Genomic DNA, 15,613 nt, shown 5'->3' with positions numbered 1-15,613 from the left:
TCCAGTTCTTTCTTTTAAAAAAATAAATAGATATTTTATTTATTTACGTTTCAGATGCCATCCCCTTTCCCCATTTTCTCTTTTTAGAAACCCCCTATCTCATCCCCTCTCCTTTTTTTTGCTTTTATATTGTTTTAATTACATGCAAGTATTAAGGTCAGTTCTAGGTTGAGGGACTAGCAATAGTTGCAAGTAGTCAAGGAACAAGCAAGACAATAGACACAAATAGTCAAAGAACAAGCAAGGCAATAAACAAAATTCCATGAGCACACCCATGATTGCTGTTTCTAAGGGCTTATCAGGATGACAAAAAATATCTGAGCCTACTTCCCTGTCCTAGCCCAAAGTCATTTTCATGTCTGAAGCCTACTTCCTCGTTCTAGCCTAAAATTTAGATACCTGTCTGAAATTACTTCTTTGTTCTAGCCTGAGACCTAAAACAGGCTCAGTCTTGTTTATGAAATAAAAAAGGGAGAGCAGCAGAGAGCCTTTGGGCCTGCTTGGCAAGAATCTGAAATGGGCCAAGGACAAGAATATGGGCTGCTTGGCAGAATATGACAATTGGCCAAGGACAAGGAAGTGGGCTTCTGGCAGGACTCTGACATCCAATTCTTTCATAATGGCCCCACCTTCCATAGTTTCTAGTTTCTCATCCTGTGGATCATGACCTCTGTGCTGACAATCTGTCTCCAAAAGTATTTACATTATGGTGCAAAACAGTAGCAAAATCACAGTTGTGAAGTAGAAACAAAAATAATTCTATGGCCAGGGGACACCAAAACTTGGAGAAATATATTGAAAGATCCAACATTAGGAAGGTTGAGAACCACAATTCTAGAAGCTTCCCTAAATACCACCATCATCTGGATGCCTAGTGTTCAAACAGGAGAGCCTGTGCAATACTTCACTGACAAAACACAATGGGAGGTAACTGGATTTGTTGAAAGTTCTTTATTATTTACAAGAAAGTCAGGTAAAGAAGCAAGTTTTACGGAGCTGTTATCAGGATTAGAATGCATGGAATGAGGTGTTTGAAATTCATGAAGGAAAGGGAGGCAGCAAGAAGACAGGACATTAACTTCATGAGTTTTTACCTTTGATAATAGTTGGCTGTTGAATAAGTACATTGTATTTTCTTTCTTTTGCTGGCAGATAGAGATCCACTGAGGCATGTGGGATAACTGTATTACTCTAAAGCTCAGTAACTATGAGAATTGCTTATCCAATAAGGAAAAGAATAAACTGCTGTGCTATTGATGGCTAGGTGTTAAAAAGAAACTCAAACCAGGATCAGAGTGGGATGGATTGTTGAGTTGGAATCCAACAAAGAAAATGAGAACATGAATCAAAACATCGGCTTCTGCCTGGCAGTGGTGGCGCACGCCTTTAATCCCAGCACTTGAGAGGCAGAGGCAGGCAGATTTCTGAGTTCGAGGCCAGCCTAATCTACAGAGTGAGTTCCAGGACAGCCAGGGCTACACAGAGAAACCCTGTCTCGAAAAACAAAACAAACAAACAAACAAACAAACAAACAAACAAAAAAACAAAACAACAACAACAAAACCCACCGTCTTCTGTGTTCTCTTGCTCTGGCTCCACGTGTTTCCACCATGATGGATGCTCTTATCAATCTGGAAGCCGGTGTAATCTTAAACAGTGTTGGGTCAGTCATTTTGTTACAGCAATGAGAAAAGTAGATAATACACATTCCCATTGCCACTAGAGTCTTAATAAAGGCATCACCAGTGGATGTGTGTGAGCCAGTGGTGTTTTGAGTGGCAGGAGAAACCACTGTATACAGTCAGATCACTCTTGCTCTTTCAATATGAGATCCCATAGAGGTGTTAGGGCTGCTTTGAAATTCATTCAGCCAGCACACAGGCAGCTTTCAAATTATGGCAACTATTAAGAGTTCTAAGATGAGACAATATCTGCTTTTGTATGATCTGTGATTGTATATCTTGCACGTATTCACAGGTAGTGACACATGCATCTCTTGCTTTATTATTTTCAGTGCTGGGAAGAGAATACAAGGCCTTGCATGTACTAGACAAATCTTCCAAGTTCTCAATCCATATCCTCTGTTTTCTTGAGAAAAGCATTAAAGTTTGCTAGCAATACTTCCACTACTTTTATTTACCTCTTACTTCTTACCACTGTTACCTGCAGTCTCTCTGGGCTGTGTGGACCTTGAGGTACCTGTGGAGATAAGATACTTTTCTGCTCTCACAGAGGAGTAGGTTTTTCTACCATACTGGAAGAAAGGAGATCTAGGGTTGTTACTATGTTCTCATTTATTACATTTGGTTTAAAAAGTATGTTCTGGTAGACTTTTTTTGTAAACATTATACAATCCAGCGGCTTTGGGGAAGAAGGAACTTCAACTGACACCATACCTCCATCAGATTGTCTTAGAGGCAACTCGGTTGGAAATTTTCTTGATTTAATGATTGATGTAGCAATGCCCAGCTCATTGTCAATGGTGCCACTCCTGAACAAGTGGCCTGGGTTGTATAAGAAAGTAGCATGAGCAAGCCACAAGAAGGAAGCCATTAGGAAGTATTGCTTAATCATCTGCACTTTGATTCCTGACTTGTGTTGACTTCCTGCCTTGCCTCAGTGATAGACTGTTAATGTGAAGTGCAAGATCAAATAAGCCTTTTTCTCCCCAAGTTGCTTTGGTCATGGCATTTAGCACAGCAATAGAAAACCAACTAATAATGGCTTCATAGTTTCTAGAGGGATTAAGCAAAAACAAATGCAGTAGCTACTGCCATGTGGCTGCTCGGTGGAATTTAGCTGTAGGTGAGTTTCAACTTTATGGGAAATAAGACAATCTTGACAGTCTCTCAATGGATATGATCTGATTGATTGCTTCTTTGTCTAGTGGGCAATGAGACTGGACTGAAGACAAAGTGATGTGAAAACTTTTCTTGGCAGTCACTACGGTTAGCTGAACAGTGCTGCCTTGTGTCTCTTTCTGCAGTTGCTGTTTGGATTGCAGCTAACTCGAGGAGACCAGAGAAATAGGTTTCTGAAATGCATCCGGTAGAGACCTATTGGACTTTGATTAGCGTAATTTCTTTCTGCTGCCTAAGTTCACATAAATCTAGATAAAATAAATAAATAAATAGGAAGAAGGTACATTGATTTCCATAACTTATTCTAATGGTAGCTGTTCACTCTTTTATCTGTCACCTGTTTTCTTTATATCTTTACTAATAAGGGCCAAAATGTGTTATGCGCAGATAATACAGACAGGGAAACAAGAGGTGATTTAGTAAACCAGCGTTCATCAGAATATTTGAATTTCATGGCAAATTGTTCTGCTTTTCAGGCCATAGGAGGCAAGTGATGACCCTAATCTCCCTCCATAGCCATAGAATTCAAGCACAGGATAAAAAGAATGTGCTCGTGGGCACGAAGTTCTGACAACACTTAACAATGGCTATCATGTAAAAGTACCGACTCTACCTGAATCACTCTGTAACAAACTTTATACATTTTTTTCAATTAATCTGCAAAGCAACTCTGCATGTGAGATTATCAGCTCGATCTTTTGAGAACTCATGATGACTCAGGGAAGTCTAGAGTCTTTCCCTGTATCACAGGCAATGCTGGTAAACCAAAGTCCTTGTCTTCAGCTGCATTTCTGAGGTAACTAACATGTGAATCCACTGAGGGACGGCTTGGCTTTCTCAGTGTAGAGTTATCTCCTTTATCAATGCCAACATAGGAAAGAGACTAGAGTGATCATGTTCAACATAGTTTTGTATTACTTACAATGAGTCAATCATAAAATCTGACACTATGCATAGTTTAACTACCCATGAAATTGGCTAATAAATTCTTAAAAAGTTTAGTTCTCCTGGGTCAAGTAACTGACAGGGAGCGAAACCATCAGTCTCCTCTTTCCCCCCACATTAGAATTCTTGTACTAAGAGTCTGTTACTTTGATGCATGAAGAAAACTCGTGTAACCCAGGCTATGACTTATGGATGAAGCAGCAGGTATGACTTATTTCATTTTCTGTATTTTTTTTTTCGCTTCCATGTTTGTTTGTGTGATGTGCATGGTGTGTATGAATGGGCAGGGGATTGGTTTTAGGGAGCATGCGTGTGTGTGTGTGTGTGTGTGTGTGTGTGTGTGTGTGTGTGTGATGAGAATCTGAAGGGCTGAATTGTTATTGGTTAACTCTCCCACTTGCTCTCCAACTTATAGATTGAGTTCATCTCTCCCACTTGAATCAAAAGTTCTCAAATTGTGCTATTTTATCTAGATACCTTGTTTCAGAAATTCTCTCTCACACATGTTCTGAGATTGCAGGTGATCACCAGGTCCAGTTAGGGGTTATATTGGTGCTGGTGATCCAAACTTTGGTCCTCACACTTTACCTACCAACACATTTCCACAGCCTCAGAGATGAATTATTTCTAAAAATCAAAAAGAGTTCCCCTTTGTATAAAAAACATATTTTTCTATTCAAAAATACTGTGAAGGGGCTGGGAAATGGCTCCGTGGCTAAGAGCATTGACTGTTCTTATAGAAGAATAAAGTGAAGTAACAGCACCACTGAAAATTGCCTGTAACTCCAAGTCAGGGGGATCCAATGTCCTCATATTTCCTTTGTGGGCACCTCTACATGTGTAACTCACACACACAAATACACATACGCACACGCGCGCATGCGCGCACACACACACACAGAGCATCTAATAAAAGTAAATATTTTATAACTACATTTATTGTGTTCTTTAATGGATTATTAAAGTTTGATAACGATGTGTGCATGAGAAGTTCCTATTATTAATTTAAGTGGCTCCTTTAGTGCATAGCTATGCTGGCAACGGACTCCAAAGACTAGGGCACTTCTCTATCACCTTTGTTTTTAACACTTTACATAAAAGGGAGAAAATTCAAATAGCATAGTGTCCCCCATGTGTGTTTTATAATAAGAAGTTTATATATCATAGTAATTACTAAGGGACCTTAAGCAGCAAAGTTGTTCATTTATCCTCTTATTGGCCCAAAGAAGGATAAGATGCACCGTATTATCCTTCTGGCTGGAGCCACTGTCTCCTTCATTAAACTCAGGTTATGACACTTACAGTCTGTCAGTTATCCACTGTATATCTAAACATTTCTGCTCTAATGGTAAGTTTAAGATCATTTTTTGTCATTTCTGCTTTGTCTTATTTACAAAGTGTTTTAAAATAACCATAGCAAGACAGCTATGCACAAATACAGGCACATTTACTTCCTGATTATTATCCATTGAAATCACTTCTTTTGTTATAGGTGTCACAAAATTTTGAAGGCTAGTGCTTTATTAAAATGAATGCTTTATTAATTTTATTAGATATTCTTATTTATTTACATTTCAAATGTTATCCCCTTTTCCGGGTTCCCCCTTACCCCATCACCCCCCACTCACCCACTCCTCCCTCATAGCCCTGGCATTCCCCTACACTGGGGAATGGAGCCTCCACAGGAACAGGGGCCTCTTCTCCCATTGATGCCAGATAAGGCCATCCTCTGCTACATATGCAACTGGAGGAATGGGTCCCTCCATGTGTACTCTTTGGTTGGTAGTTTAGTCCCTGGGAGCTCAGGGGGTGGGTGGGTCTGGTTGGTTGATAATTGTTGTTCTTCCTATGGGGTTGCAAACCCTGTCAGCTCCTTCAGTTCTTTCTCTAACTCCTCCATTGGAGATGCCCCGTGCTCATTCCAATGGTTAGCTGTGAGCATCCACCTCTGTATTTGTCCGGCTCTGGCAGAGTCTCTCAGTAGACAGCTAAATAAGGCTCCTGTCAGCAAGCACTTCCTGGCATCTGCAATAGTGCCTGGATTTGGTGTCTGTATATGGGATGGATCCTCAGGTGGGGCAGTCTCTGGCCTTTCCTTCAGTTTCTGTTTTGGGGGATAGGCAGATGCATACAATACAGGCCAGATGAACATCTTTGGACTTTCCAAAGTCCTCCTTTATATTTATTTAAATATAAAAATATTTAATTTTTGTGACATATACACTATATGTCATTATAATATACATACATATACAATATAGGTATGTATATTATATACAATATACAATATACAATAATGTATATAATATATAATATACATTATATAGTGGAGAATTAAGCAGTGAGGTGACTATCCATCTTTCTCTCTGTGGTTTTGTATCTTCCTTTACTTTTCCAGGCTATGCTGTACCTGCCTAGAGAGATAGAAATCTAAAATATTGAGAGAATTTAATGTAGAACTCTCTTGAAACAGCTTCACAGGCTTTCCCTTGTCTTTTAAAGGTTTCACTTGCTCTGTTTATTAAGTCACTTCTGTATGGCTGTTGCTCTCCTCCTACGGTTGTCAGTATTCCTACTGAGAGTGAACACCCAGTGAGACATTGTCAGCATGTTAACATCTTACTCTCCTCTTGTTTTGACATTGTGATCCTAACATGCATGAACACTCGCTATCAAATGAGTTCTCAGCTTTACACTTCGCAGCCAGTGGCTAGCTCTTTATGTGCTGTATGTGCATATGCCTCTGGGTTTCTCAAGAAGTCTAGGCTTGATTCAAGTCTGGGCCTGATTCAAGGCTGAAATCATACCTGACTTCCATATCAGTCACAAAGGGAGAAATAAGCATTTTTGAGATAAGTTTTCAGCTTACTACTCTCAAACTGAGTCCTGGTGCTCACTCACTATGTTCCTTGGCCATGGTGCATGCTGTCATGTATGTTCTAGTGGTCCTGGCTCCTACTGTACTGATTTGACTTTTAGAATTAAGCTTTCAGCTCACATACACACCCTCTTATAGTTCTAAACTTTACACTAAAACTCAGGGACCTTGGTCCTGAATCTGTGCATTGTTCCTGTTTTTGTTTTCTTCTAACTAGATCAGATCTGAATCTTCTTCTTCACATACTTCATCAGTTGCCTAGCTGTTGCTTCTGATGGGGAGCTTTCCCTGGGCCATCACGATTATCAGCATAGCTACCTAACCTGGGGCATCATTGACAGTATAGAATGACCCAACCTCCATTTCAAGCTTTGCCCATGGAGTATTACTAACTTTGGTCTTGTGAAACCCAACCAAGGAGTATGTATTAGTGGAAAGACCACAAAAATATAACCCTAAAGTCTGTGTTATGGTCTAAGGCTGTGTACATCCCTTTAGAGGTCTGTTTGCTCCTTTATTTGACTTTATTGTTTTTTCTAGAACCCTTACTGTGGCTGTTAAGGTGGGCTCAACACTCATTTTTATCTAGCAATTCACTGTTTTGAATTATTTCTTTTTCTCATATTCATGCCTTTGTAATGTTTCCATTAAAATATAAATCTGTTACCCATAGACTTAGCATGAACCTTCCATGATGCCTGAGGTCTGTATGTCCATGAAATAGTCAAAGCCACTGAAATGTGTGGATGATGTTGCTGAGAAAGTATGTGTAAACGCAGCAATTTCTCACACCTGCTATAGGCTAGGGGTCACATCTCCTGTATCCTGTATTGGTCTGTATCTCCTCAGTATAGGAGTATACGGTTGTGCTAATTTTGAGTTACACACTGTCATACAGGACTATCCCCCAAGTCAAACTGGCATCATCTTTATCAAATTAGCAATGTGGTTTGCAAAAGATCATCACAACTGGACTTTTGGCTGTTGATGTTCCTTTCCTAAAGGAGGTGCAAAAGGGGGTGACACTGAAACTCACCCCATATCTAGAAACTTCCCTCAACCAGTTATATACAATTATACCCTAATTACATGAGCTTCATGGGTGTGGCTTGAGTATGTAAGCAAGAAAGACTAAGGGAAGGGGCCCTGTCAATGTGGCCATGGAGGTGTGATCATCCATGGTGGCTCAGCATTTCTAATGTCGTATCTCTAAGGTCATCCATAGTCTTTCCTGAATCCCCTTACCCATTGCTCTATAAATGTACCTCGTGAGCTCATCAGTGTCTTGGAGTGAGTTTTGGTGGTAGAATCATATGTCAGCTTGTCTTTAGGACCTTAGGGGGATAGATAGACAGACTTTGGGTCTCCACCAGAGAAAAAAGTTGTAGTGACACATGCATAGACCATATAAACGTTGATGAGTTGTTGGTAGGGTTATTTTTTGTAGTTGTTTACATTGAAAGAACAACTTATTGGGTTTTCTTTGACTCTAGGTACCTCTACCTCTTTTGATAAGAAATCACTAAGATCAACTTCTAGTGAATTCTAGTGAATTTTGTATGGGATATATATATGTGTGTGTGTGTGTGTGTGTGTGTGTGTGTGTGTGTGTGTAGCTTTAGGTATGCATTTATATTTCTATATATAGTAGTAATGTAGTAATTGTGGTAGATTGATTTATTGCTTAATGTATAAAACATTGGATGGAGCAAGAAAAAAGTGTAAGTGTAGGACTTTAGAACACATATTATGCTTTGGTTTTTAATTGTGAGTTTAAGTTTTTTTCTTGGCTATAAAAAAACTAGTCAGTTTTAAATAGTCTAATTAGGCAATCAGTTGTGTTGCTTATCTGCATCCACAAAGAGCTCACAGGAAACCGGAAGTGACTACATGTTGCCTAATTAGTCCAATTAAACACCTGCCTAAGATTTCCTAGCGTAGCAAGCTCCCCACTCTTGAAATCACTAGCATACTGCTAAAAATATAACTTCCAAATGGAAAGTATTTTACTTCATAAGTTTGGGGAACTATTCTTTGAATTCTGTATTGAAAAACATAAAAGAAAATATATGTGAACCGTGAACCTCTTTTCCCAGTCTTTTTTAAAGAAATAAGATTTTGTTTTCATGTTTTTCAAGATAAACTGGCTGAAGTGGTCACTTTGGGGGGATTATTCAAAGAGAATAGACTTCATATCCTCACCTGAGTCCTCCAACTCTTCCTTGCCTTCATCTTTGCCTGGGGCGTGTAGTACTGGCAGGAGCATTGATGGACTCAGGCACAGAGGCAGCAGCCAGGAATTCAGATGGATTAGTGAAGAAGGCCTCGACCTTACAGAAAGGGAGGAGGGGCCTCAGTCTCCACAAACAAAGCCAGGATCCGATTGTACCCATTGATGATAGAATGTAGCACTGAAGCAGTAGTCAGATAATCAATCTCCAGACACACATGGAAAACATCATAACACTCCAGAAAGCAAGCACTTGTAGATTCTGGGTGATTCTTTTTAGTTTAGAGGTGAAAGAAAGAAAGAAAGAAAGAAAGAAAGAAAGAAAGAAAGAAAGAAAGAAAGAGGGAAAGAGGGAAAGAGGGGATGGATGGAGAGAGGAAGAAAGGAAAGAGAAAGAAAGAAGAGAGAGAGAGAGAGAGAGAGAGAGAGAGAGAGAGAGAGAGAGAGAAAGAAAGAAAGAAAGGAAAGATAGTTTAAGAGTTTGATTGATTTAAGGAGCACATAGAACGTGAATGGCTAGTTGAAACTCACATTCTAATATTGCTGTCCATGACCTTGTATGTGAGGACACTGTCCTGTATGGTTAGTGACTATATATTCATGATTATGATTGATGTCATTTTTGTTGCAGAGCTAAAGTGTCTAAGATAAACTGTTATATTTAAAATCGAAAGCCTCCCTGTGAATTCAGTGCCATTATCATCTCAAAATAGAACAGTGAATATTAGAGGGAGTCCTAAGAAATGGCAGGCTTCAGAGGCTGGGAAGATGGCTGAAGACCTGAGGGAGATTCTCCACCCACATAAAGCTTCATGGATGCTGGCTAGATTTCATAGTGCTCAAGTCTGCTCTGCAGGCTACAGGTGGAGAAAAATTGTAATTTATTTACCCAGTAAAGGACCATGGATATACAACACTGATATGTCAGGAAAGAGAAACGCACAGGTGTAACAGTAGTCATACTGCTTAGGAACTGATCAACTTTTTTTCGAATTGGATTTAAGGCCTGCTCTAAAGAAGAAAAATCATGCCTCGTATTATAAACCTGGTCCAAAGCCATGGTTGGGTAGAACATAGGCCTTGTATGGGACACTTACTACTGTTATTTTGTGAAACATACATGCTGCTAAACTGCCTTTTAAATATTTATGTTTATACCTGTTGATTAGCACTTCTCAAACCTTGGTCAGAAAAGCTTTTGCTTCCAGGAGCAGATACAGAGACACAGAGTGCTGAGAATAAGTGATTGCTGAGTGTTTGGCTCTGAATGAGGTATCTATAGAAACCCACCCTGCAAGGCTCAGGGAACACCACAGGAGAGGAGTTGGGAAGAATTTGAGAGCCTAGAGATGTAAGAGAGTGCTGTGAAATGCTGTCTCCTGGACAAGGCAAGGCTGTTGCACTCATGTGCATGAATGGTTACCTAAACAGAAGGCACACAAGATGTGGACAGAAATTCTAGCTGTTTGGTAATCTCTAAGCTTGTGGGTACAGCTGCTATCAGGTCACGCAGGCAACTCTTATTAACTCAGAGATTTAAAAATAAGTAAGACATGAAAGTTGGAGGGATTCTTATTCAGAGGATCTGGGAAAGTGGGAATGAGGATATGGGGGTAGATGTGATCAAGATACAATGTACATAGGTGTAAAATTGTTAAAGAATGATAGATAAATAGGTAGATGGATGGATAGATAGATAGATAGATAGATACATAGATAGATAGATACATAGATAGATAGATAGATCAGTCCAAGCATATTGGTGTGTTGCTGTTATTTGATATCTGAGGACGTAGAGACAGGAGGAGACCCAGAGTTTGTTATCAAGCAGTCCAGCTGAATGAATGTGTCTATGTTCTTTGACACACCAGTCTCAAAAATTAACTAATTAATTAATTAATTAATTACTAAACAAATAAGCATCAAGCAAGACATACCCACCCATACACATGGACATATTACACATGTTATACATGTAGAGTAGAGGCATACACGCAAACACATACATGTACACATACATTCATTCAAACACAGCCATACACATTCACTTGAACACACATACACACACACACACACACACACACACACACACACACAAGCAATCTTTATAGCTTTACATATTTCCCTCAACTCACAGTGCCCCCGTTTACTGTCATGTCATCTAGCAGTGATGAATACTTCAGTCCTGAACACCAAAGACTCATTCTACGATTTCCATGCACTAATAGTTTTAAAGAGAAATTATATCCTTAGTTAGAAAATTAGCTGCCTCCCTTTTTTTCCAAATTGTCCAAATAAAGGCTCAGAAGAACAATCTTGACAGGTATAATTACATCCTGCTCAGCTAGCCCTTCTTCCATCAACAATTCCCCAGAAGCCTCAGAGAAGCAATGTTGAAGGGTCTCGGCTGCGTGTTCAAGTGGAGTGCAGGCGTTCTGTCCGTGAAGATGACCCGCAGCAAATGTCAACCTGGTCTCTTCTCATGCTCTTGGCATTTAACCAGCAGTTTGTAGTTTAATGGGAGAACAATAATGTACACAAACATATCAAATCGCGAGAATGTCAGCAGTTTATATAATTATCTCTTTGACAGAGTAGGAACTCTTTTAAAGTGGAATATGTTGTGCATACTCTGAGGAAATTCTGCAGACAAATCAGTTAGCTAGCCTTAAGAATGGTTGGTTTTCATTTCAGAATTTTATATAAGATACCAAATGAAACAATCCTACACTCACCATTCTTTTAAGTGATGAACTGCACATCAACTTCAGTTATTATGATTTGAAAAGCCCTCCAGCTTCTTTGCTTTTGCCAGTTCTATTCGTGTATAAATTTCATTCCGATTACTGCTCTGCCCACCTTTCCAGTCTCCCTCTCACTTCTGTTATGCTCTTCTTCCCTCTACAGTTTCCTTCTGGTCATTCATTTCTAGTTTGAAAAATCACTGAGTTTTGTTGGGATTAAATTCCCCTTCACTGTGCATTTGGAAGTGTACATTGGAGCCTTGTGGATGCCTCAGAGACTGCAAAGCTGAATACAATGACTGCCCTCCCCTATTGTAGCCTGTAGTTTAAATCCAGTGGACCCTTTCCTGGTCTGTGGTGGGCAGTTCGGAGGCTCAGTCCTTTGTATATTTCTTGTTTGCATAGTCCCAGCTGCTGGGAATAGCCCATGGCAGCATTGTCTCTGGAAAGGTCATAGGGAAGCATTTCACACCCTTGCTCCCTTTCTTCTGACTCTGAAATTCTTTCTACTCTGTGTCTAATAATCTCTGAGTTTTAGAGCAGGTGGTATAAATATCCTCTAAATGAAATTATATTTTAGTTGATTCAAGGCCTTATCCTAGAAGTACTCATTCACAAACATGTACGTGTAAAGAGCTGGGGGATAACCAGAGAGTGCTCAGTATTTGGAATCCATTATGAAAAGGACAAAGGGTCATTATTAATCATTATATAAGCTATAATTGATTCCAGAAGAGAAAATAGCCAATCATTGAGAGATTGGTATTTTGGAATATTTAAATACTTTTTTTTGCAAGAAACTTTCTGTGCATGCTGATGGGGAAGTATGAGTTTTGTTGTAGTTCATAGTAGGTTTTGTGTCATCCTGTCCACCTGTGGCTTGTTAGAGACTATATGTGAGAACACTGATGTTGTCTCCATGCCAAGAAATGCCGATTGATCATGTGTGAGCACATATTCCATTTTATCTTTAATTTCTGCTATTATTAAGGAAATTGTCCATAGTCATAAAGACTTTAGTCGCCTGGCTCTAACTACTCTGTATGTGATGCCATGTCGCCCACGAAGGTGATCAAGCTTTAGAAATATCCAGAGGGATCTTACAGTAACCGCCAAAATGGCGACACAAGCGGCTAAGAGGGCAAATATTCGCCTCCCACCTGAAGTAAATCAGATTTTGTATATAAGTAATTTGCTATACAAAATCATAGCAGAAGAAATGTATAATATATTTGGGAAATATGGACCTATTTGTCAAATCAGAGTAGGGAATACACCTGAAAACAGAGGATTAGCCTATGTGGTCTATGAAGACATCTTTGATGTTAAGAATGCCTGCAACCACCTGTCGGGATTCTACGTTTGTACAGATACCTTGTGCTTTTGTACCACAATGCTAACTGCGCATTCCAGAAGATGGACACCAAGGAGAGAGAGGAACAGCTGAAAGTTCTGTAAAGTATGGCGTCAACACAGACTCCCCCAAATGAAGAACGGTCATGTGTGGTCCCGGTTCCCTTTATCTTTTTAATTAATTCTGAATATTGTGATTCCTTATTTTAGATCTAGAATGACTTTTTTGAAAGTTTTCTAGCATTAGAATACATTATGTTAATAAACTTTTAGCTTTTTTTAAAAAAAGACCATTGTCATTGGAATCTTTAAAAGGTGACATGAAATTAAGCTTTTCTGTATATCCTATTTATCAAGATTTTACAAAAATCAATTTAAAATATAAGTCAAATAACAAAGCTGTAAATTAAAGGGCCAGACACACAGAGCCAAAATTATATGCAAAGGTTTCTATAAAAGCGTATGTGTGTGTATGTGTGTGTATGTGTGTGTGTGTGTGAGAGAGAGACAGAGAGAGAGAGAGAGAGAGAGAGAGAGAGAGAGAGAATGCACAAACAGAACTTAGTGTCTTTATTGAAGTGAGAAAATGTGTGTATTACATTTATCATTACATGTGTGTATTACATTTATCATTACATTCACATTATGTGTGTTATCTGTGAAGATGATGCTTTTGCTTACTTTCAATCTGTGTATGAGAGCATTTGCACACTGAGGCCAGACGAGCATGTTATCTCCTCTGACACTGCAGTCACAACAAGCTGTGTGCAACCCTGTGTGGATGATAGGAGTCAAACTAAGGTCCTCCTGGTTTGTTAAGAGCAAGTGTTCTTAAACACTGAACCATGTCTTCTGCCCCGTGTCAAATGTTGTGCAACCAGCACAAACATATATTCCTTAATATGTTTAAGATATTGTATTATAATGTTATTATAATGATCATGACATAGCACATTAGAACTAGTTCTCTTTCACTAATCACTACAAGGGTTTTGCTCGGGAGTTTGTTGGTTTTGGAAGTTGCCCCCCCCCCCCTTGATGAATGTAATATTCATCCTATTGGCATGAATGCTGGCTTGCAAATTCCATAACTGTAGACAGGGCAAGTAAGAAAGCATGTCTTTCATTCACATTGCAACTATGGCTTTGGTGATGATTTAGACCTGCCTCTTTGCGTTACCATCTCTGGGAGCCTTGATCTTTCTCATCTCCTTTTGATGACATGTTCAATACATTCCTACCTAATTTCTTTTCTGATTCTTCAAGTTTACTTTAATCTATATTGAAATTAGTGTTTAATGTTCTGCACAGCAGGTATAAGAGACAAGAAAGTTTCTGAGCAACTCCCAACTCCTTTCTGAAACATTCTTTTGGTCAGTTATGGAGTTTGGCTTGTCATTTTAGTTTAAAGGAAAGAAATAATTTGAAAGTCTTTTCAACAGAAAACTTTAGATTTATTTAAAATATTAGTTTTATGATGTGTCTTTCTTTTTATTAATTTACTTCTTTGATACTTTCATATATATATAATATGATCCATTTATTCTCTCTACCCATCCTCTCTTGCCTCCTTTCCACTCTTATCAACTCCCAGCCTCATCTTCCCTATGATCCTTCTCCAAATTGATGACATTTTCTTATGTGACACATTTGGTTTAGTTAGAGTAATCTTTGTGAGCATAGCTAAAGACAACTCCCCCTTTCATTGAATCTATCCACAGGAAATAGTTCAACACAGAGAAGCAAGGACCCCTGAGTTTCTTCTTCATCCTTGTCTTGGTGTTACTGGGCTCATTCTGGGGCAGGCCCAGTGCCATAATCTGTACTATTTGAAAGTTCATGATTATAATAGTTGTCTTGTTAGGAAGATGGCCTTTCCGAGTCTTTTCCTTCTCTTCTAGCTTTTATAGCCTTCCTACTCCCTCTCTGGAGTGATCAGAAATAATCAATGCATGATTGGCAGCATTGCCAAGTATCTAGTAAGTGGCAACTCTAACTTGTGTTGATGCACATCAGGATTGGTAAGGAAGATATCCTTACATCAGGACATTTTGCAGTATTTGCGAGTATAATTTCTTTGTCTCAAACTAATGAAGTAGAAAAAAAACTGGTTATCTAGTGGATTTGTTATATCTCACTCAAATGTGTAGTTTATCTCTTCAACTATAAAAACAAATATTCAGATAAAGTTTATGTAGTTAGATGAAATCACAATCATCTCACAGAAAAGAGTAAAATGTTTTAAGTTATTAAGAAATGCTTATTTTTATATTGGTTATTTCCATTTTATGGAAACATGTGTGTGGATACATACCTGAAATTCTATCACTTAATGTGAGGTGATGACAAAAGGGTCAGGAGTGTGAGAGCATTTTTAATACACATAGAAAAGCTGAGGCCAGCCTGCACTATAGGAGACAGCATCTCAAAACAAAGAACAATAATAAAAACACAGAAAGATAATAAACAAGTAAGACCATATAACTTTACATGATGCTATCTAGCCAGTCTTATAAATTCATTTAATAATACTGTTGCTAATGACACCATTTATAAAATACTTAATGGATCTTCTGTTATAGTGAGTATATAAACCAAAAAA

General features: G+C 38.8%; 1 protein-coding gene and 1 pseudogene across 4 annotated transcripts in view; both read left to right on the top strand.

The window, feature by feature from the left end:
- Window positions 1-15,613, top strand: part of Ctnna2 (catenin alpha 2) — a 1,050,408-nt gene that overhangs the window by 192,350 nt on the left and 842,445 nt on the right. The gene's annotated exons all lie outside the window — the stretch shown is intronic.
- On the top strand, window positions 12,776-13,148 carry LOC117714788 (splicing factor 3B subunit 6 pseudogene; annotated as a pseudogene).

This window comes from Arvicanthis niloticus, chromosome 9 (assembly GCF_011762505.2).
Source record: "Arvicanthis niloticus isolate mArvNil1 chromosome 9, mArvNil1.pat.X, whole genome shotgun sequence".
Classification (NCBI taxonomy): domain Eukaryota; kingdom Metazoa; phylum Chordata; class Mammalia; order Rodentia; family Muridae; genus Arvicanthis; species Arvicanthis niloticus.
Note: the sequence above shows the minus strand (reverse complement) of the source record. Positions and strands in the feature narration are given on the sequence as shown.